Here is a 24106-nt window from a genome sequence, read left to right as displayed (position 1 = left end):
AACTTTGGTATTTCGAAGAAATAAAACAGTTACTGGAATTTGGAATCAGAATTGGTATCATTATTTCGACATTTCTTTTTCTATTTTTTAAAGATTTTGAAGTCAGAACTTAATATTCAATCTCAGAATAGATCAATGTTAATGTAAATCAAGGAAGTCTTTTATTCTGAAGAAAAAAACACAAAATCATAACAATAGTCTCAATTTTATTTCGAGTTAGGAATCTTATATTTTTAACGGTCACATTTCCTTATACCAATAAATCGATAGTTTTGGATATGGACATCATTCCTTATAATAAAAAAATGTCATCCTAGAGCATGCAGGTAGAACTCTGTGTAGTAAAAAAACTTTTTTGCACTTCAAGTAAATATTTAGGTTTTTATGTCATTCTACCTTCTGTGACATATGAATGGACAACTATGTAAGCATTTAATCTTTTTTTCGCAAAGGTGCAAAATATTTAACACCTGTGACAAAAATTTCACCCCGCAGAGAAAATCAAGTGATACGGTACAGACAAAAACATTATCATAACCCAAGCAAAAATATCACAAGCATATAGGTTTTTAATATTGAATGAAAAACTCTAAACAAAGGAAATGTATTCAAACAATTAAATTGACATTAATTACAATCAAAAAGTCATTTCTGGAAGAAACAAAATAGAAGCGCAATGTCTGTTAACTAAAATGCCCGTTATCAAGATTTCCTTGTTGTCTTTTTATCACAGTACAATGATAGTATGTCCAAGATCACATCTCATCACAACACTGTCTGCTACAAACTGCAAACGTTAAAAAAAAGAAAACAAAACGTTTGCATTACAATAACAGTCGACATTATTTTTGATAGTATGGTCAATCATTTCCATGGACATCTATTATTATTTAAGAGATACATATAGTTTTACTTACCCACATCATATGTTTATACCTATCTGACGCTCTCCATTGACAAAAAACCACGAATAGCAATTATTATAACTTTAAACCTTAAATAGACAACCATTTAAAATCGACAAGTAGATTATGATAGTAAAAAAAAGTTAAAACCAAATTATTATGTTAAATCGGCGATTTATAAGGTATGTTATTCAATATTATCATATAAGCAGCTTGTTTGCTATGGCTATCCCAATACACATGTTTAAAAAAAGTGATTCAGATTTTGCTTTGTTTCCTCTTAAAAGATGAGAAGTGAACACTTACCTAGTGGACAACCTCAGACAACCTCCAGGTCCATCACAGACCAAACACCAGCAAATACATAATTACCCCTTTGAAACCGACGACTTTGTCGAACGACAAAACATAAACTCTTTCTTCCGCAGATACGCCATTTTTTTTATCAAGTAAAACGGTTTTGTTATTTTCATATTGGTATGGATTTCTCGCAAATGAAAAAAAAAATCTTTTTCTTCATATGATTTAATTTATGATACAAACCCCAACGGAATCTGTATGTATGTATACTAGTTCGTATCAAATGAGCTGATTTTCCATTTGACATTTTCTTTGTCAATTGTATAGGCCTAAATTCAAGATACTGGTATATGAATTGAACTCAGATAATTTGTAACTATTGTGTAAAACTAATGAAGATATATGCTATCAATAAATGAATACTGTTATTAGTTTACCATTTTGTAATAGCGCCGGTCCATTTAAGTACTATATGGATGAATTTCGATTCATATATTATTAACCAACGTTATTTTTTTAAAAAAAAGTTAAATGTTCATGTGGCATACTAATTGTTGATAATGATTTGTTTAATTAAGACATTAAAAGGTTATCGAGAGTTAAAAACAGTTTTAAAAAAGCAAAACTTTTTAGCATTTTTGCTCTGAAATGTTCTCCTTGTAATAGTAAACTCAAATTGAAAATGAATAAAAAAAATATTTTCAGTGATAAGAATACAAACGCCATTACTTTCATTGTAGACGTGCACTGCCAATGTTTGAAGTTTTCCAGAATTCCATATATCCAACGTATTGTTGCATTTCTCAGAGCTATCATTACCAATGAATTCTCGTGAACAAGCTGCTGAAAGTACAAGGCATTAAGGTAATATGACATCTAATATGAAATTTTGTCTGAAAGTCTGTGTGTCTGATTACAAGTATGGTCAGAGACGTGTTATATGCTTGAAGTAAAAAGTGTTATGCTGGTTTGTAATATTGTAGATATGGCCTACTAAAACTGTTCAAATATGCTAATACTAGTACCTTTATTGCAGAAGTATCCAAACCATCCCGAAAGACATCCAGAATCACACAACCCGTTGACATTGTTGCACCCAGCACATGTTTCCATGCATCTTTCAGCACATTCTTCTCCAAAATATCCATGTTGGCAAGCTGATCAACAAACGAAAGTATAAAATTACACATAATCATCTAATTTGACAATATATGAACAACAAAACGAAGAAAAGAAGATAAAGATAGGTAAAAACTAAGAAATAAAAATGCATGTTCATATATGTGAATAATATATTGTAAATATTTATTTAACGTTATTATGAATGCACCCCCCCCCCCCCCCCAAATCATTGATTTCTGTATACTTTCTGCATACTTACGTGTTTTACACAAGTCTCCCCGATAGCCAGGACCACATCCTGTTGCGCATGTGCCATTAACGTTGAGACACTGATCCATGTCATGACAGTGTCCACACATTTCTTTACAGCCCAGGCCGTATCTTCCTTTGTTACAAGCTATTAGAATAATATTGTTAAAATTTTATCAGGAATTCAAAAACAATTTGCAATAGTTCTTTTCTATCTATCTATCTACCTATCTCTCTCTCTCTCTATCTATCTCTCTCTAGCTACTCACGTGTTTTACACAACGCGCCCTGATAGCCAACATCACACCCAATCGTGCATGTTCCATTAGTATACAAGCAAGGGATTGTGTAACCGCAGTTTCCACATGTTTCATTGCAGCCCTTACCATATGTTCCTTCGTCACAAGCTAAGATTACAAAATTAAATTAACTTAAGTTTATTTTTATTTATTTTTTACAAATAAATAATACATGTACAATTATTTACTTAATACCTACGTCTTTTACACAAGTCTCCCTGATATCCAACTTTACAGCCGGTTAAACATGTTCCATTGGTGTTTGAGCATTGAGCTACATCTTGACAATGCCCACACGTTTCTCTGCATTTCAAACCATACGATCCTTTATCACAAGCTATAATTATACAAGCACTCTGAATGAAACAATTATTGAAATTTATATATTACCATTCCTTCACCACTTTCTGTCTCCATTCTCTCACTGCATACATCCATTGATCTAACATCTTATATTTTACATCATATAGGTATACGATTTTGTTTCCATCTATATTCTAAAAACTTACGTGTCTTGCAGAAGTCTCCCTGAAATCCGGCGTCGCATCCAGTCAGACACGTACCATTTATACGAGAGCATTGTTGGACATCAAGGCAGTGCCCACATGTTCCAATGCAGTCCGCACCAAAAGATCTTATGTCACATTCTATCAAACAAAGTCATTGTGAATTGTTTTACTGACAGGAAATAAAAAAAACTCCATGGTTTGAATTAACTCTTTCTAATAAGGCTTGCTATGTTTTTTAAAACAAATTTATAAAATCAAAATAAATAAATTCAATGCATGAATTTTAGCCCCATGCACTGTACCTTCTTGACAATACTCTCCTTTCCAGCCTGGGTGGCATCCGGAAGTACAAAGACCTTTTACATGTTCACAGCCTTTGCAAGTTTTGTTACATTCGTCAGAGCAGTTCTGACCAAAGAATCCAGGGGGGCAGGCTAAATTAATTAAAACATAAATGGATTTGTTAAATAATTTGCAAGATAAAACTATGCTAGTATTATGTGTCAACTGCAGACAGACTGAAATGTCTGGAAGTGTGACTGAATGGCAAATAATGTTTTCAGTTTTTGATTAGTATTACCTTTTGGTAAGCTGAATGACATGCTTTGATCTTATGTTTAATTTAAATCTTGGAGAACCAAAGAAGGGTCACTATTGAAGGATATAAATCAATCGATTTCGAATAAGATATTTGTTTGTTGTATGTTTATAATGTCCATGTACTTACGTGTATCACAGGTTTCCCCTAAAAAGCCAGCGTCACATCCGGTCAAGCAAGAACCATTGATACTCGAACATTGCTCTAATTCGGCACAGTGGCCACATGTTTTATTACAAGCTGTGCCAAAATATCCTCTATCACAAGCTAAAATAAACGGATTTCGACTGTCGTTTATCAAAATATGTTTGAACATGCATAAAACGTTCTATTTTAGTAGCTTAGAAAAATATATGTCAATCGGGTGAACAAACGGGAGAATGCATTGTTGATGAATATTTATGGTTCAAGCAAAATTTGAAATTGACAAAAGACTGGGTTTTTTTTATTTCAAGCGAAACATTATCTCATATTTTTCTTTGCTAATCTACAAATTTTCATATTTTAAGTATTGCATAAATGTTGCAGTATTAATAATGTACACGGATACTTTCTGGTCGGAAGTTTTAAGATTTATATCAAATATTTCATTTCAATCTTAAATTTTCAAATTTGTTTTTCCCGTTGACATTTAAACGTCCGATATAAAAGTAAGTATTTAAAACCGACTCATTTAAAAAAAATCATTGAACTATATAATGCAACAAATAATCAAATCATATTCGTACATCCGGATATATTTATGTTATTTATAGCAAGAGTTTCAATTTATTGTAATTATTTGATAGGTTATTATTTAGTCCATGACTTTTAGGTTTATGTATATACCTGTTGGCATTCTTATGGAGAAAAAAATAATTATAAGCAGCTAGATTCTGTGAATTTCAGGAATTCAAAGGTGCATTTAACTAAACAAGAAAAAATACTACCTAATTCACATCGTTGACCTTTAAACCCGGGTTTACACATCTGACAGTTGCCCGTTTCTAAGTGACAGTTTTGGCAGTTAATATCCGGACATGGAATGGAGCAATTTTGTCCGAAGTATCCTGATCTTGAACATCCTTAAATAAATGCGTCGGGAAATATCATGATTACTTTACATAAAAGATTTTAGATTTATACAGCATTTAAGTTTTGGCCTTCCCATTTGAACATGCATGTAGTGACGGAACACTTCTGATTTGCTTTTACGACCATTAATTTTTATTGCATATACTATTTTCGTACGACATATTTTGGTCCTTTTCTTTGAAGTTGCATTTTTAACCAGTCTCAGAACATCTAATGTAGTCACCTTAAAATATATTGTTGTTTTTGTAGTTGTTTTGTTTTAAGAAAAAATAACCTCTATAAAACATGTTGTACACAGCGGTATCTGTGAACCAAAAGAACTATTTTCTTTCATGCCAAAAAAAAATACAAAGGGAGAGTTTGATATCTTTATGAAGATTTACATGTACATAGGAACATCGTTTCAGTTTTTGGATTGGATATATGAGCATCGCAAAATGTACTATTTATTTACACTCTTAAATAGTTATATACTTCAAATTTCTTATCAGGATGATATCTATTTGTTTTGTCTTTTTTTTCATTTTGATTATATCAATACTGTTAAGTTTACTTTAACAGTTTTATTTTGAAAAATATCTCAAAATAAGCTTTCATTTTCACTTTAAATCCTAACAAAATAAAATTACGGGAAAAAAGTCATAGAACATATTTACAAAACATGTTTTTCTTAATAATCCTGAAACAGTTGTAATTGTTTAAATTGAACTCACCGTAAACCTCAACTTCACAGAGATTGTTTGAAGCATAACTAGAATAATCACTAGGGTAACGAACATCTTCTCGTCTCTCGTTACGGTATATGACGTATTGTCCATGGACAGGGCACGTGATATTGAAAACTGGCGGTATGGTATTTGTTGTGAAATTGATATCTTTGAAACATAGAGTTGCTTGCTTAATATCAGGTGTGATAGAAACGTACAATGAAAATCCTAAAAAAGAGTCTGCCTCGAAAAGTCTAAATCCTGGAAAAAAATAAATATATGATTTCAATTGAAGTAGTTCTCTCAAGTGAAATTTAGATGTTGCTCAACGTACATGCTTATATACACTTTTAATTTTTAGAACATCAATTAATGAGCAAAGCATTCATTTTTACTTAAAAAGGCAATGGAAACTACCAAAGGTAAAATTGAAAATAAAACCATGGTCTATTTAAATGCGCAGTTGATCACATTAAAACTTTAGAGCTTTAAGTTATTTATTTGTGAAACTTTTCATTCTTGCAAACTTTCGATATGTTTTTAAACAAAGAAATTCTAACAGTTTATGTACCCGAATCCGAATCCCTTGTTCTGAAGTAGATGGTGATATGATGGATGCTTTGGATGCTCGTCAGGTTCACCCACCAGATGGCGATTTGGTCACCTTCTGATTCCACACACTCATCCCCAAAGACACTCAAATCAGATTTGAGCCCGTCCACAGCATTACTTGCGTGATATTGAGCGTCCTGATATGGATGTAGCTGGTACGCTGGCTTATGAAGGGCGATATTGACTGTCAACATAATCATACAATGTTACTTACTAAATATCACAGAGTAATAATTTGCAATTTTAAAAACAAACAGCATGCATTAAATAAATGATAGTATCATACATCATATATAGAAGTAAATTCATAGATGTGTTTAGACTAAGTTAGTTTGGAATTATACAATATAACATGTCGTCGTAAGTGAAGTATGAAATATCATAGATTTAAAAATAAGTTGTAATATACTCACTGAAAGCCCCTGAAGACATAATTGAGCATAGAACAATGATACAGAAAGCGCCACACCACGCACTGTTATTTATGAGTAAACGCATTTGTACTCTTCTTTTAATATTTCCTCCAACTAGCAAACTCAAAAGACCTAATTGCGCATCTCACAGCAATCCTGGTATTGAAAGACTGTAAAGAGAAACAAGGTTTATATGCAAATGAAAAAATGTACCAGGAAGAACACGATCCAATGAGAATGTAAGTATTTGTTTAGAATATCGTCACAAAACACTTGACAGGGGCCGTTTTGAGGAATTCTTAGCAATCAATTGCGATTTTCCTACTAACAATGAATGATATACCAAACTCAAATTTACATTTTACTTTTTTATTAATAGATCCATTCGATTTATAGTTAAGAACACATGTTTACATTTCTCTTTTTGATTCAAGTATCATGATTACATCATATGCTTTCTATTCATAGTAAAGAAACACAAACACTCAACGGCCATTCAAAACTTTAAGCGATATTAAAAACTGCTGTTTAAAAATTATATAACAGTGCGACATTTAAGTCCGGACATGACAAAGTCCGGGCTTTTAGCTACCCTTTCCGTTGGACATAGCTTACTTTTGTTTATATATCTAGGTCATTTTACTTTGATCCTATCATGTCAGCATGAATGTAAACATTGCACTAGTTTTCTTATAATTGTCTCTCAAATATCAAAATCCCATGGGATTTTGGTGGGATTTTTCATCCCATCTCAAACCCCACCAAAATCCCATGGGAGAAAAAAATCTTTGTGGGATATAAACTCCCGTGGGATTTTTTCTCCCATCATTGGTGTTGATAGGATAATTAATCCTATAAGCGGCTTTTATAAGATTTAAAATCCTATGAATGACCATGTTGGGATATTTTATCCCAGAGGATAAAAAGTCCTCTAAATATATCATCTTGATTGATTGTATGTTGGGGTTAACTAAACACTTATAATTCAATTGTCTGATCATATAGTCTAGTAAAAGCAATATTCAAACAACCAATGTATTAATTTATTAGATAATGTCATTATATCCATCTAATGAATTACATGTGCTACATTATATGTACCATCAATAACATATTCTTCTTGAAATGACTTAATAGAGCTTATAACATTAATAAGATTTAACAAATTCTGAGAAAATAAATACCAAAAATTACCAATTCTATTGAATATTAATGAAAATATTTCTGTTTATGTAAACCTATAAACTCTTACTTTTCACTGCCACAAGGAGACTCATTTTTGTTTTAAATTTTGATTGATTGATATGATTTGATTTGATACTGTACATCAGGTGAACCGGCATGACCCTATATGATTTATGGGTGGGGATCTTAACTGTTTTCAAGATATTTGGGCACTTCCTGTTCAAAGGGGGAGGGGGGTCATGACCACCCTTGGGGCCCATGACCTATATACTATTTGATGCTCCTTGACACAAGGAACAAGAATATATTTGGTTTAGGGGTGGGGATCTCAACCGTTTTTGAGATATTTGGGCACTTCCTGTTCAATGGGGGTCAGGACAACCCCTAGGGCCCATGACTTACATACCATTTGATGCCCCTTAACACAAAGAACAAGAATATAAGTAGTTTGGGGTTGGGGATCTCATAGGAATTTAATGAGATATTTAAATTAGGGCACTTCCTGTCTCAGGGGTAGACGGAACCACCCCCATATGGCCATAACCTATATACCATATGATGCCCCATTACACAAGGAACAAGAATGTATATGGTAAATTAGGGGTGAGGAGTCACGGTTTTTTAAATATTAAGTAATTTCCCAAACCTGGGGGTTGGGGAATATATATAGTCCCCAGAGATCATATCTATAATGTACCATGTATTGACCATAATTAACACTCAATATATTTAGCATTTGAAAAATCCATGTCAATATCTGTAACGGTTTTCAAGTGATAACCATTTACAATATAGTGTATAATTTTTCCCTACGGATTCAGTGTTAGACCCCACCCCTATTTGACCCCCCAAAACTATGGTTGCCCAACCCCAATTTAAAAACAATAAATTTAAAATTTAAAACAGGGTATGCAGGCCTATCATATTCTAGATCTAGAGTTGTGTACAACTCTGTTCAGCCATCTCTGAGAAACACGATGGACAAGTTCAGAGGCAAGAAGGAAGAAAAAGAAGAAACCGCTTTCAAAAACAATGTCTCCAAACTTCTTCTGGGAGACTTAATTACAAAAGGTACAATGTAAACAATTGTTTTTATATTCATACAGAAGGAGAGTTTATAAATACTCCCTCTTCGGTTACATGTGTAGAATGGCCTACACTTGAGTAAAATTTGGCCTACCCAGAAAGTTGGAATTTCCTATCCTGTTGACAATTTATAGGCTTAAGTTAATTACTGAGATAAGAATTATAAATTAATACTTTTAAAACAGTTTTTATCAATTTAATCATTAAATTTATAAATCTGCAGTGAAGTTGCTCTCTGGTTTTATGAAATAACATTATAAAAGAAACCTGACAAATTATAAACCCATTTTTTTTTTTAAAAAATATGTTTCTTTCAAATGTAGTAATTACATGTAAACAAATGTAGTTATCATAGTATCAACCTTAAAAACCCAAGTGTATGTATCCTATGCAAAAGTGATATTTAAGATGTTTTTTCATTAGTTAAAAAATCATCTCCCTTCTTTCATTACGTATACATGTTTGATATGTAAAGGTACACTTGACCTTCAAATAACATCACGGTAGCTACTATAATTACGGTACTACTATTGAAACAAACAAGAATCAACATATTTTTACCCCTTTATTGTATATATGCGTCAAAAATATACATGTAAACATGTAAAAATTGAACATTTTTCATGAAATTCTTATCCATCTCCAGCTACCCTGGTGTGTTTGAATTTTATTTAAATTAAAGGTAGGCATATCATACTTGCAGGTCCTACTGTTTATCAAAAGGAGACTAGAAACCAGAATAGATAAGATATTCACTAAATATGATTGTTAACTTCCATTTTCATATTGGAAACAAAAAAAAAACCACACATGCAGGATGGCATTGTCTAGTTGTGAATAAAAATGCAACAAATCATCCAATTTACCAAAAAAGAGCAATTTCTTAGCATCAGTGATGATTATTTCAAATATGTGTAAGAAATGACCCAAGAAAATTGCTACAAGTTTCATAATATTAGGTAAAATATTCCAAACTATAAATGCTTTTTCTGACAATCAAAATACGGGGAGTGTAATTCATGTAATAGTTTTTCTAAGTGATTTGATGCTTTTATCATGGTAATATTATGTAGATGTATGTAGTACTGAATAAGGTTTCTTATTCAAGGAGGTTGAACAACAATTGATGTCTAAAAGATTAAGTTAATATGTTTTACTAAAGGAGAGCCCCATGAATCTGTGTTAAATAGAGGAGTGGGGAAATGGTAGGTTCACTTAAATGGCTATATTTTTCTTCAATCTTAATGGAATTGGCAATATGATGCATATTTTTTCTCAGAATTGCATAAGCTTTCTAATTTCATCTTTTCATAGAAATTTAGTGTAAATTAAAGAGATCAAGTCAGACAGTTTTGGATAATAATGGGAGTAACTCCCTCCTAAATTAATATTTAAAAAAAAAAATAAAATATGTTTAAAGATATTAATTGTTCCTCTTGAGTTGGGAATTGTAACTCGTCATTTTTAAAAAAGTGTTCATCCCACGGGTACTTAATTAATACTAAGGAAGTTTTCATCCCATGCTTTTCCTTTATGAAAGGAGTCATTGTCCCATGCCTGTTAAATGAACTGGGTCCCATCATTGTGATAAATTTAAGGTTCTCAAAAATTATAGCTCATACAGCCTCAAAATATTAGATTTGCTGATCTGACTTATATTGGATTCATTATTATATGATTGACATTTATTAGTCAAGATTGTTTTAAAATATTTTAACTGAATGGCGGATCAGAGGCTAGAACCCATTAATTTCTTAAATAACATTTATTTATCATGCAGTTGTATTAGGTTGGTCTCGGTGGTACTTTTATGGATATTGTGAGGTTATACTACAAACACTTAATTGTTTTATTTAATAGTTATGTTACATATTAAATTTTTCCTAATACTCTACTCAGTGAGCTCTGAATACATATATGTATTTTTAACCAGTGAACCCTAATGTTCAACAACTCTCTCTCTCTCTCTCTCTCTCTCTCTCTCTCTCTCCTAATGAATGATTTTGGTTTGTTTCAAAGTTAATTATGAACATGATTATATATACCGGGTATGTTCTCTTTCTCTTTCTCTCTCTCTCTCTGAAAATTTTTGGCCTTAGGTTTTAAATTGGTATATGATATGTTCTTAATTTAGGAGTATTTAATGTGGATATCCATTTGCCATCTTAGTTCATGTTCTCTCTCTCTCTCTGAAAATTTTTGGCCATAGGTTTTAAAGGATTAATTCTGATTTCTAACTTGCAGTTACCTACATGTAGTACTTAATTATTTCTGATCGACTTCTTCTATTCATTGACAAGATGTTTTAATTAGTAACTAAAAGCCTTGTATTTATGTTACTCATAAATATTTACTGAAGTTGTTGTCTTTCTGGGCAGTCATATGGTATATCATGTACATGAATATTGTTGTTTGACAATACACGTATTAAAATGTACATGTAGTTGTGTGACAAGGACTATTCATAAAAGCACAGTGTATATTCTAGATGATGTAGATATACTGGCAGCCTATGAAAATATGCCCCATGTACTTCATGTATATATATATTAACTCATTTTATTAGCAAACAGCAGTTAGAACATGAACTAAGATGGCAAATGGATATCCACATTAAATACTCCTAAATTAAGAACATACAAACTATCAAAGGAAAAATTTTGCCTAGAAAATAACATCTCAATGAACATTCCTAAACATATTGTTAGCCAGATCAACAATGGCACAGTTTCAGTGTGGGGTATACTACCCCTGAAAATAGAGACTGCACAATTTCAGGGAGAACTTGTCTAGACTGAGTGCACATGAAAACTCTGTAGACGAAATACATGTAGAGGACACATTTTAATTTCTTCTATAATGAACTTAGATTACAATCTCAGAAGAAAACTATATCAAAGTGTTATTTTTCCAAATAATCTCTCTAATTTCTTTAGTTTCGGAATTCAAACTCTCATTTGTAAATTTCCAAGACAAGCTGCAAATTTTATTCATTCTGCATTTTAATTAAGACAAATTAAGTTCTTGCCCATGCATAAAATCATAACTTAGTGTCAACAGTGACTTATCATAGGACCAATGGGCAGGTGTTTGATGTATGTAATTGTATACTACTCAGTTGTAAAAGATACACATATGTCACAATAATAAATGATTTACTTACTTACATATAACTTAAATCATTCAACGGACTTATATAAATTTGAATTAGTTTGGTAAGACTATCTTAGATGTCCAGTTCATTCAATGAAGTTATTCAAGGTTTTACAATCATCATATGGTATATGATATATTACCCCCCCCCCCCCCCCCCCCCCCCCCCCCCGAATGAGAGAATGCAACAGCTAGTGCACAGTCTATAATAGACATGATGCCAGACTATATAATGTTTTTTAAAATGTTGCCAATTGTACTAATGACAAAATTGAAATATGGTTCTGTTCATATAACTTATAAATATTTCCTTAAAATGAAAACAATTAATACAAGTATAGTAACAGAACTGTATTTTTAAAAACTTTATCAATATAGATCAATGCATATAGTTTTGTGAATGCAATGATTTGTATAACATTGACTATATATGATAATCTACTCTTTCAACATTTTATTACTTGCACATTCATTTCATTTATAATATCTTTTTTAATAACTTTTAAATATTGTGTTGATGTCAATTACAAATAAACTTTACATGTACAAGCTGTGTACATGTAGCATCAAAAGTCTTTGTTGAGTTCATTAAGAATTCCTCATAGGTCAACTGACCAAGGAGACACATTCTGTGTATACCTAATTACTATCCTATTGTCCTAAAGCATCTACCAATTCACATGGCAGTATCTACAGGTGTCAGTCTGTGTATATTAATTAGCACCCCATTGTTCTACAAAGAATGGAGATATACACGTGTAAGACACGTGCGAGCAGATACCAGATTGAACAGAAACACGTGACACAGGTGAACTCGCTCTAGGCTAAAATTGGATGAAGAAAATAAATAAGAACACACATGTACTTACTGCTCATGATAGCAAAATTATTCCCCTCGTTTTTCTTCACTCCACTTCCGAGTTTTGGAAACTGTGAACCAGTTTATCAAGTTGCATGATAAAATGGAAATTTGGCACATACATGTACAAGGAGTGAATTGTGAATTTTTATATTAATTTTGGATTGTTTTTCAACCATTTTAATTAACTAAGGTTCTGCGTTCTTATTTTTTTTTTTACTGGAAGTTCAGAAGCGAGAAATTTTTGCCGAGCACTTATCATTAAGGTCTTCCGTCTCTACGAAATCAAACACGGTTTTTATTTCGTGAATGTAAACATTATTAACCAATTTTGTTAACTTTAATCGTTACTATCAATATTAATGAATTATTTAATTAATTAATCAGATAGCTTTTGGCATAAGATATTTACGTGGATCAATGCGACATATTTCAATGGTAGTTGTCTTGCCAGTGAGACACCATGCAACGTCCCTGGTTTTGCTAATCCCATTACAATGCCATCCCGAAACGAAGATTATTATATTCACATTTTGCCAATCAATACAAGTGTGTGTAAGTTTTAAAACACTGTTAATTATCGGGCTTGTTATTAAACGGGATGTCACAAATTTGGGCTGATCATTTCAATTAAATTATTTCGTGTAAATCCAAGTTAAATGCAATACATGCATGATTTTGAGATCATTTTCAAGAATAAACAAGTGCTTCGGCTATAATGAAAAAATATCATTGGTTTCTAATAAGAACGTACAAATGATCACGAATTTCAAAGCTAATGCTAAGCTGAGTATCAAACCAGCAGTGACAAAACGCGTATCATTGACCGGTGTCGTATAATTTAAGGTCCGGTCCGTAAAATGGTCCGGCCGGACCTTTAATGTTAGCATTTAAGGTCCGGCTTTCCCCTATAAGAAAAGGTCCTACCCGTAGTCACTTATTGCAATTTATCTCAGAGTTATTATTCTTTTTGCTCATGTGCATTTACATGTATCTAAAATATGTCTTTGTTTATATAAACCACTCGGCCATTAGCGTATGGTACATCACAGTATAGCCGTATCACTAAATTATGTTGTGGAATATTAAATATTGATAGCGGATTAGATTTTGACAAATTGTTTGCGAATCGGAGTAAAAAAAATAAAAACATGAGTATTTTTACAATAATTTGAACACACTATTTACACGTAGTCCCGTTGTTTTTAAATCTCTTCCGGTGTATATATACGGATTAGCAGAGGATTTCACGACACGTACACACGGGTAAATGAAGCCCTGCAGGCATTCACACCTTACCTAATCAGAATAAACCCCTAATCTGAGAGAGAAAAAAGGCTCCACTGTAGTGTTCTGCACAAACAATATTGTCTTTTTTTCTCGTGCTTTGTTTAATTTTCAATAGATCAGGAACGTTTGATAATATACTAACAATTCATACGTCTTTAGGTAGAGTCCATCATTATTTTAGGTGATTACGAAAAGGTCGCACATGTGCATTACCTGGCTCCGGGATCATGAAACTGTCTTAAATTTTAAGTCAGACTTAAGTCAATGAATTTGCACTTAAATTTTAAGATTGTTCTTTAAGTGGATCACAAAAAAATGACTTAGGGTTAAGTCTGAAATATTGTCTTAAATCTTAAGACTGCTATTAGGCAGACTTAAGTTTATAGATTCTTATTATGTAAGTTCAAAATGGCGACACTCGTTGGATTTTTTAAGAAGAAATGATCAGCAAAGAATGTTGCTCCCTCGTCCTCGGGTTTTCTATTTATAGTCTAGGTTTTTCCCCTTTGTGCACTTGCTATTCAAGTTATTTCCCTTTGTTAAAGTGAAAGTGTGTAAACACGTCTGTATAATGAATGATATGTTATCCAGTAAGAAACTATGCTAATATTTGTGTGAAGCATCTTTTAAATATAATTTTTTAAACTTTGTGATATATGATAATGTTTACGATGCAGCCGATAGGAATCTTCAAAAGAAGAAGAGTTCCACTTTTAACAAATTCTGTCGAAAAATCGCGCGAGTTACTATGGAGTTTAGCTAAGACAAATCTTAGCTAAGTTTTTTCTTAGATCGTTTTGTGATCCACTTAAGTAAGCAATCTTAACTAAGTCTAAATCTTAGATTTAAGACAAAATTCTAACTTAAATTTAAGACAGTTTCATGATCCCGGAGCCAGGACAGAGGGTATACATTCACAATATACTTAGTAGTGTATACGTAACTGTGTTAACTATAAGGGCGTTAAAAGACAAAAGAAATTAATTAGATGATACATGTACAATGTACTTATAATTAAAAAGCATCTTTTGACTGACTGAAGGTAAGATGTTTAAAAAAGGATTAAAAGTCTGATAATTTGTTAAGTTATAATCTCTCTCTCTCTCTCTCTCTCTCTCTCTCTCTCTCTCTCTCTCTCTCTTAAGGTTTCAAAAAAAGATAGAAGGTATATTATTTGTGATAAAAGTGCTATGATACCGAGCGTTTTGATGCAGAAATATATATGTAAACTGTCTAGCAATTATCTTCAGATTGCTGTCTGAGCGCCATTAAGGCACCATTTTAATTTGTTTTACTACTTTACATTTCAAAGCCTCACAAAATTAGATGCATTTCTTTACATAAAAAATTAAAGAATGATTTAGTTTAAAGGGAAAAGTGGAGAAAAATTATGACATTCTTTGATCGGAGCTAGTGATCAAAGAAAAAAAAAATTATCAGTCAAATAATCTCTTCATCATTCGAGCTTAACGTTAAATGAGACATGAATAACATTCGGAGACATTTACACTTTTCAGATCACCAAATACACAACACTGTGGGATTGATACGAGGGTTGCTCCAAACACTGGCGTCGGAAGCAAATTGAAAGTGGGGGGGCTAGACTAATCCTCAGAAATATTGAGAAAAAAGTAATTCCCAAAATCATGGAAATCCTAATCCGTGGGGGGGAGGGGGGGGGGGGGTGTACCTATACTTCCAATAGGAATTAAAAAAAAATTGCCCAGTTTTTTTTCCCAAAATCATGAAATTCCTATTCCGTGGGGGGGGGGGGGGGGGGAGTATGCTTCTGAATCCAACTTCTCAATCTTTCAAGGTAAATTTAGGAACAATAATCTTTCCTGCAAGAAAAAGTGGGGGGGGGGGGGGGGCTGAACCCTCTATCATGCTATGTTTCTAATGGTTATGTATAACTTTGCAAAAAAAGTGGGGGGGCTAAGCCCCCCCCCTAGCCCCCCGGTTCCGACGCCTATGCCAAAAGTAGTGTCACAGTTGCAATAAAATTATGAAAACTCGCTGTAATGACAAAATTTAAAGTGTATTATATTTACATATATTTCTTTAGATCTGAAAATTTTAGTGCAAAACGATATTTGTTTCCGAAGACAACGTATATAGAGCGTTAAGTAAGGACAGTCGCCGCACGCCTGCGACGTTGTTTATGTATTTTTATCTGTAAAATCCAGTCGTCCCGGGTACCAAACACAATTCTATGTTCTATTATTGTAATTTTCAATAGAATTTTCCAGATTCTTTTTAAAATATTACACAGTGTTGAAATGGCAAATACTTGAAAAGTGCATTTCTTCTGTTGAGATATTTCAGATCTTATTGAGATGTAAATTTTCTGAGTTTGTCCGGGCTTGATCTCAATAAAGTCTAGTGACTGAACAACCAATCATTGCAATAAAAATAGACCTTAACATGTAAATGTGCAGAATAGATACATTGTATCAGTTATAAGTCCATAACTTCAGTAGTCGCCGAAGGTGACACCAAAAATCGGCTTTTTTTAATGAAAAATTCTATCTATATTAGATCCTTTCGAATGAAATATACGTTATCCTCATTTGAGATATTTCAGATATCTATTTGATTTGTTTCTTTTCTGATTTTGTACGCGCGATATATCAAAAACAGTAAGTGATTGAGCAACCAATCTTTGCTTTATGATAGACCTTTTCATGAATATGTGCAGAATACGTATCAATAACTTGTCTGTCAGTTCTGGTCGTAACCAGAAGCAAGCAAAATTGTACTTTTTGCTTTTATAATTTTCGATAGAATTTTCCGGACTTTTTTTTCAGCGCATTATTGTAATGGTAAATACATGAGTATTGCTTTTTTCTACTGAGGTATCTCAGATATTTTAAGAATCTTTTCTGATTTTGTCTGTGCAAGACTCAATAACGGAAAGTGATTGAGTAACCAAGATTTGCTATATGATAGACCTAAACATGTAGATGTGCAGCAATGGTATCAATGATTTATCCGGCATGACCAGTCGTCACCGGAACCAAACAAAATTGTATTTTTTAAAACTGTTTAATTAATGATAGTATATATTTTAGATTTTTTTCAAAAAATCAACCCAGGATTAAAATCTCATGGTAAATCATCGAGATGATTACCGTATTGCGTTTCTTATGTTGAGATATATCGGATATATCATTTAGATGTCTCTTTTTTTGTTATTTTCATGTTTTATTTGAAATGTCAGAGTATCAACAGAGGAACACGTTTTCTTTTTTTATTATGGTTTTCCGCTTTGCAATTGCAAATGCAACGAAGTGTTTAATGACAACTTTTGTAGTTTAGAGTTGAGGGTTTTAAAATTCGTGTATGGAAGACCTATTCGTTGCTCGCAACGAGATCGCATCTAGTTATATTTACTTTTCAGTTATAGAAGTGGGGTCCATTGCATGTACATGCATTGTATCCCCAAAAATACAGAAAAATTAGTGTTATCTAATTTAAAATATTTGTAACTAAGTTTCCACAGACTTTTTTTTTAAATTGTGACAAACCCCTGGAATTAATTTTCAAAAGATTGTCCGTCTCCTTGAAATAATCTCAAAATAAGGTAAATTTGTGTGACGGTTTTGATTTTCATCTAATGACCTTTTTATCTTTTTTATAATGGAGGGGCCGGCAAGAAATGCATGTTATGATATTTGTGAAAAGAAAATTAATGATACACGTATATGTGAGTGTAGAAGATTAGACAATTAGATAATTAAGGGGTCATCTAAGGGGCACAGGTATAGAGTATACCTATGTTCACCTGAAAAGTACTAGAGTTGATTATTAATTATTACTTTCGTCATATGTTGAATTCATTTTATTTCATTATAAAAAGTTAAAAGGAATGAACACGATTTCTAAAACTAAAATGTCACTCTCCTTGTTAAGGTAGAATAACACACCTGGAAAAAGTCACTCGAATTAAAAGGAATTTTTTTGATAATGAAAGATATAATGATAAATAAACTGTATGAATGTCAAATAAGCGAAAAAATTGCAGTTTGGGGATAAAAAATGAATATATAAAATAATTATTCCAGTAAGTAACAACAAAAAAAACCTCTGCGGGATTCAAACTCGGGATATACGGATCACAAGTCCGACACTTTATCCACTCGGCCATTGATTAAGTTACATGTTTCAGTCCATAAAATCGTTTTGATAAAACGAAATGTCGTTTCGATCAGCGGTCAGCCATTTTGTGATGATGTGTTATTCCACCTTAAGAGCATTATATGTTAAATTAAGTTATTGACTTATTAATCATATAGTATACGCTACATACAAAAAAATAGATACTTACTCCAAAATTTCCTAAATGTTTATATTAGATGCAAACAATTTTTTATAAGAAAGATTAGATAAAAATATGAAATTACTTAATTGAAAAACTTAGAATATTTTCAAAATTAGGGATATCGTTTTTATTTTGCTCATATGAATGAAATGTATTCTATCCTTAATTATCATGATGATAAAATTATAAAAAATAAAACAAAGATAAAATTTAAAACAAACGACAAGCAAAACAAATGGTTTGCCTCAAATCCTAATGTAAGAGAGAGAAATGCATTGAATTCCCTTGAGAAGATATTTCTTTTAACAACAATAATTTATAAGATCTATTTATGGTTTATATGTTTACATAGCAAAGATCTATTACATATAAGATCTATTTATACTTGTATATCTTAACTTCCCTCTCAATTTTCTTTGACAATATTAAAATGAAAACTAATGTTTAGGGGATATCTGAGTGATTCGAGACAGTTAGTGCAATTTACATGTACAAATATTTTAAAAAAAATTAACTAGCTAGTATTTTTTTCTGTACATATGTCAAATTCCGTATGTTATTCTTTTTAAAGGGGCATGGTCACGATTTTGGTCAAAAATTAATTTTCAGATTTTAATGTATACAATACTTCATTAAGGCAATTTTGATAGGTAGCCAAAATTCGAGTGTCATTCGTTAAGTTATCAGCGATTTACTGAGCTTACAATTCTTTGCTATGTAAACAAATATTTTGTTTACATTTTTAATGTCGAAGACCTAAAATGAATGTGTTAAATATTAGAAACTTTTTTTGTTAAAATGAATATTAAGAAGATAGAATAAGCCATACTTATCCCGTAAAGTTGCTCTTTAGTGCTGAAATTAATCAAATATTACACATGAATATTTAGTTAAGAAGAGAGACACATCATCATGATGGAAATACCAGGAGAGAGAGAGAGAGAGAGAGAGAGAGAGAGAGAGAGAGAGAGAGAGAGAGAGAGAGAGAGAGAGAGAGAGAGAGAGAGAGCATATAATGTAATGGTTCGGGCTGGGTGGTTGAGTTGATTATGGGTGTTGATTCTAATATGTTACATCTAATATGTTAATCAAAGTAACAGAAATTATAAAAATACATGTATACATGGATAATTAAAATGAAAAATTGATTAATATTATTCACATTGGGACTTAAAATTGAATTAAAATTAAAACTCTCGAAATCGAAAAGATAGAAATGAAATGTATACCCCGGACCTTTTATGTTAGGCGGACCTCTTCTTATACGGGCCGGACCCTTTTATAGCAAAGGCGGACCTTAAATGTTAAAATTAAAGGTCCGGCCGGACCCTTTTACGGGACGGACCTTTAATTATACGACACCGGACGGACCCCCTTTTGAAAATTTAAATTTACATAAAGAAATATCGAAAGTATGCCTCTGACCCCCTGGCAAACTAAAATGTCACTCCGAACCCCCCCCCCCCCCCCCCCAGGAAAAAAAGCTGGATCAGTGCATTCCATGTCCATAGCACCGGTGATATACATAAAAGTCCCTGGTAGTACTATAAAACATCAAAAAGTAATTATTCAAATTTTGAATAAAGAACCATAACAAGGGGTGAAATACTTTATATCATTAAGAATATATTATTCCGAAGAAAAAATTTGCTTCACTTTCATTGAATTTCAGTTTATTTCCTTTTTAATAAGATAGCCTTACCTTATATATAAAATAAAAGCACGAGCAACTAAAGCGCGAGTGGCGCAGTGGCTGCGCGGAGGGCGTTGTAAGTAGCACTATTGTACTAGCGTGGGATCAAGCTAAGCAAGTTGAGAGAAAACAAAAATCTAGACAAAATCCACTGACTTGTGTGCTGTGTACACAATGACCTTCTCGATATACATGTACATACAAAACGACATGTTTACAAAATATACACAGATATACAAAGCAAATATATAGGAATTGGTGAGTAATATATTTACTAATTGAGCACCACAAATAAAGCTCTATGAAATGGAGTAATTACGGTATGAATGCTAGCAGTTTGATAGTAGTGAAAATTATTTGTTCTACTTACATAATATAACTATAATTAAGGCGACATATTTAACATTATTTTATTTTTTGCTTATTCATGCGGAAGAGAGGTTACGAGATCAACAGGAAGAAAATTACCTTAAAAAGCTTTACAAAATAAATTCGTTTTTGCAGTCAAAAATTAAAAAAATTGATATAGCTATGATGTTTTGACGTATCCAGTTATTTTAAGTATTGTAGATTTAGAAATTTGTATCCGAAATAATGTTGTTCCAATCAAGTTTCTTTTTAAAGGATTTTGGCTATTCTTGTCGCCTTTTTTACCGATGATTACGATATCTTAAACGCTTGCATGGGCAGACTGATGTTCATTATTCAGTTATTGATTACATAATTTCCCTTCACACACGAATGACCCGAGACGATGGCATAGGTAAACAAACGAAGCTACTGCTCCAGTGTGTGTCTGGGGTATGTATACACATACACAATCAAGTAATAATGAAGTAATAATTTCGGAAGTAATTACGTCCCTGGTCTTAATTTCTTGTCCAATAAAGATCACCTTTCTTTCGAGCGCTATAGTCAGCAATTTAACTCCAAATAGCTTAATTAAATTGTTACACTGACACCTTATCATTATTAAAACTGAAAGAAACTCTTGACAAAGGATGTAAATAAGTGTAAAATAAAATTCCATTATCGTATTTTCAAAGAAGTTACTAGACAAATTTCATCATGCGGCCATCTGTTTCACCTTGATCCGTTAATAATCCCTCGATTGTTTGTTAAAATGTGCATGCTATTTTGATTGTTATTAGTCCGAAATCAATATTAAAATGAATAATCGGGCAATATTGATGTAATTGCGGACAGGTAGCATTGTTTTTTATCCCCCCCCCTCCCAATTAAAAAACGATGCTACCTGCCTGAAATTACATCTCAGACTCATCCAAAAAATCTTGAGCAAGCAAAAAAAAAAAGTTAAAGGGGAAATTGAAAATCTTCTATATCCTCATCTGTGGGGAAGGGCAAGAGCTGGCGTGGTATATATCTGTAACTTCAATTTCACTCTTAATTTCCTTAATTAATACTTACATACTCCCCATGATACATGATAATTCAATTTTTTATATGTAAACATGGTAAATGCAAGCCCCCCCCCCCCTGACCAATGCTTTGTGCCTCAATTTTATGTCTCATACGAGGAATAGAACCCCACGTTACCTTTTACAAAACATATTTATTAATATCATCATTAATGTCATGAAAAAACATCCGAAAAATGTTCAAAAAATAGGTTTCTTATAACAATAGTGCCTTGATTGATTGTCAATTTGCTACATAGAATACACATGTGATGCAAAATGTGTCACACATTTGACTAAATTCATGAAGCAAACGTTAACAAGTTTCCGAATTCGGCATTTTTGTTCGATAAAATATTGGTTTAAACTCAAACAACAGTATATTTAGTCATTCAGTGGTGATAAGGAAATTTAAAAAAAAGATGTTCATATATCGAAAATTTTTCGATATATGAACATCTTTTTTCAAAAAGCGATGCAAGAAAACAAACAGTTTTCATACGATATTCTTGTTTCTCATATTATAGTAGACCCCGTGACGCCACAGTTCATCCCGCGCCAAATCGGCTTGATTAAAAATCGTTCTGAAGGTGTGAAATCGGGTTTTCCCCAAATATCTCGAAAAGTACTTATGCGACCGCAGTAAAATTTTCAGGATGTTTTTACACATAGATCTCCATTATATCAAAAATTGACCGCACTATACATGTAGGTAGTCTAGATACCGTTTGTCCCTGGTATACCTTAAAGCAGTACTTAAGCAAGCAAATAATGAGAGAGAGAAAGAGAGAGAGAGAGAGAGATTTCAAAAAATGAAACATTTGGTAAATGATTAATTCATATATAATTTCTTTTATAGGGAAATAATATTGTAACCATTTATCTAGCGCTTCCAAAATGAGAGCGCAGCATTGTAATAATACTACAGTTTAAGCTACTTATACATTTATGTTGATATGTACATGATTATATTGTCTTAATATGTCCACTCACTTACTGCACATTGCACATTTGTATATAATATGTATTTTAATTGGTATTCCGATGAGTTGTAAAGCTCAAGGATAATAAATTGAATTGAATTGAACGGTAAATTAAATTTTGAACAAAAATTTCACTTTTGTGTTAACCTAGAACCGTACATCTCGGATTTAATTACAGGTAACAAGTCTTAAACAGTCGGGGATATAATTACATGTATATACAATACGAACCACCGAGGGGTAAGAATATTAATCAAGGTGACAGTCTGGCAATTTACGGGTTGATGTTTGCAACATTGCCACCGTTGGTCTTCTGTACTATGTATGTGCATGTATTTTTAAAATACACTTATTTGATCTACTGTTACTTACACGTATGCAGGTAATATACACAAGTACAGAAACTCGCTCAAGCTGAGCTCGGTGCAACCAACCTATAGAAAATGACTACATGAGAAATATGAGAAGTTTATGAGCATTAGAAATGAAAAAACGTCATCATTGGGTAAACATTTGGTTGCTTACAATCTGCATAAGGTATTTTTTGAGCGTTGCATTAGTACTGCACAACAACAAAGGTCATTCTTATCAGCTGAAGTAAAGAACTGCACCTGTTAGACGCTCACCATCTATACATCATTGTGCCAAATATTCATTTTCGGGATGGATTTTTTATACACTGATTTTAGGTGGGAAGCGCCTATGGTAATTACCAGAAAGAGCTATAGAATATGTAATGAAATTATAAGTTCCTAAGAGATAGATAACAAGAAAGTATAATTAGATGGATTAAAAATGAAGAACCAAATAATAACTATTTATTGAGGATTAGAATCATAGAATCATTAGAATTATAGCAAATATGCACCTACAGTATTTTGGAAAATCAACACAATACATTCTCACATGTCTTCAAAAGATTAATATCAGATGAAAACATGAAATGTTTGTTCAGATGTTGATCCAATCAATTACTATGAGACATAATTTAATGTTATGTGCAAATTAAGGTGAAATAACAAAAGAAAATAATTTATTATGAGAAATCATGAGAAAAATATCTGTGATATATGGGAAAATTTATCCTATGTGAAAAATCATGGGATATATCCCATTTTCTTTATTATGTGGGATTTTTTGTCCTATATGGGAGAATTAATCCCATCTTTTAACAATGGTGGGATTTTTTCTCCCACATGGGACAATTTATCCCACAGTACTTTTTCTCCCATGGGATTTTGGTGGGGTTTGAGATGGGATGAAAAATCCCACCAAAATCCCATGGGATTTTGATATTTGAGAGACAATTATAAGAAAACTAGAGCAATGT

The 24106-nt window shown here is 32.3% G+C and overlaps 1 pseudogene; it reads right to left on the bottom strand.

Moving 5' to 3' along the window:
• Positions 1 to 549: 549 nt before the first annotated feature.
• LOC128161695 (multiple epidermal growth factor-like domains protein 10) lies at positions 550 to 6967 on the bottom strand (annotated as a pseudogene).
• Between the last annotated feature and the right edge of the window lie 17139 nt (positions 6968 to 24106).

Source organism: Crassostrea angulata, chromosome 8 (genome assembly GCF_025612915.1).
Source record: "Crassostrea angulata isolate pt1a10 chromosome 8, ASM2561291v2, whole genome shotgun sequence".
NCBI lineage: Eukaryota > Metazoa > Mollusca > Bivalvia > Ostreida > Ostreidae > Magallana > Magallana angulata.
Note: the sequence above shows the minus strand (reverse complement) of the source record. Positions and strands in the feature narration are given on the sequence as shown.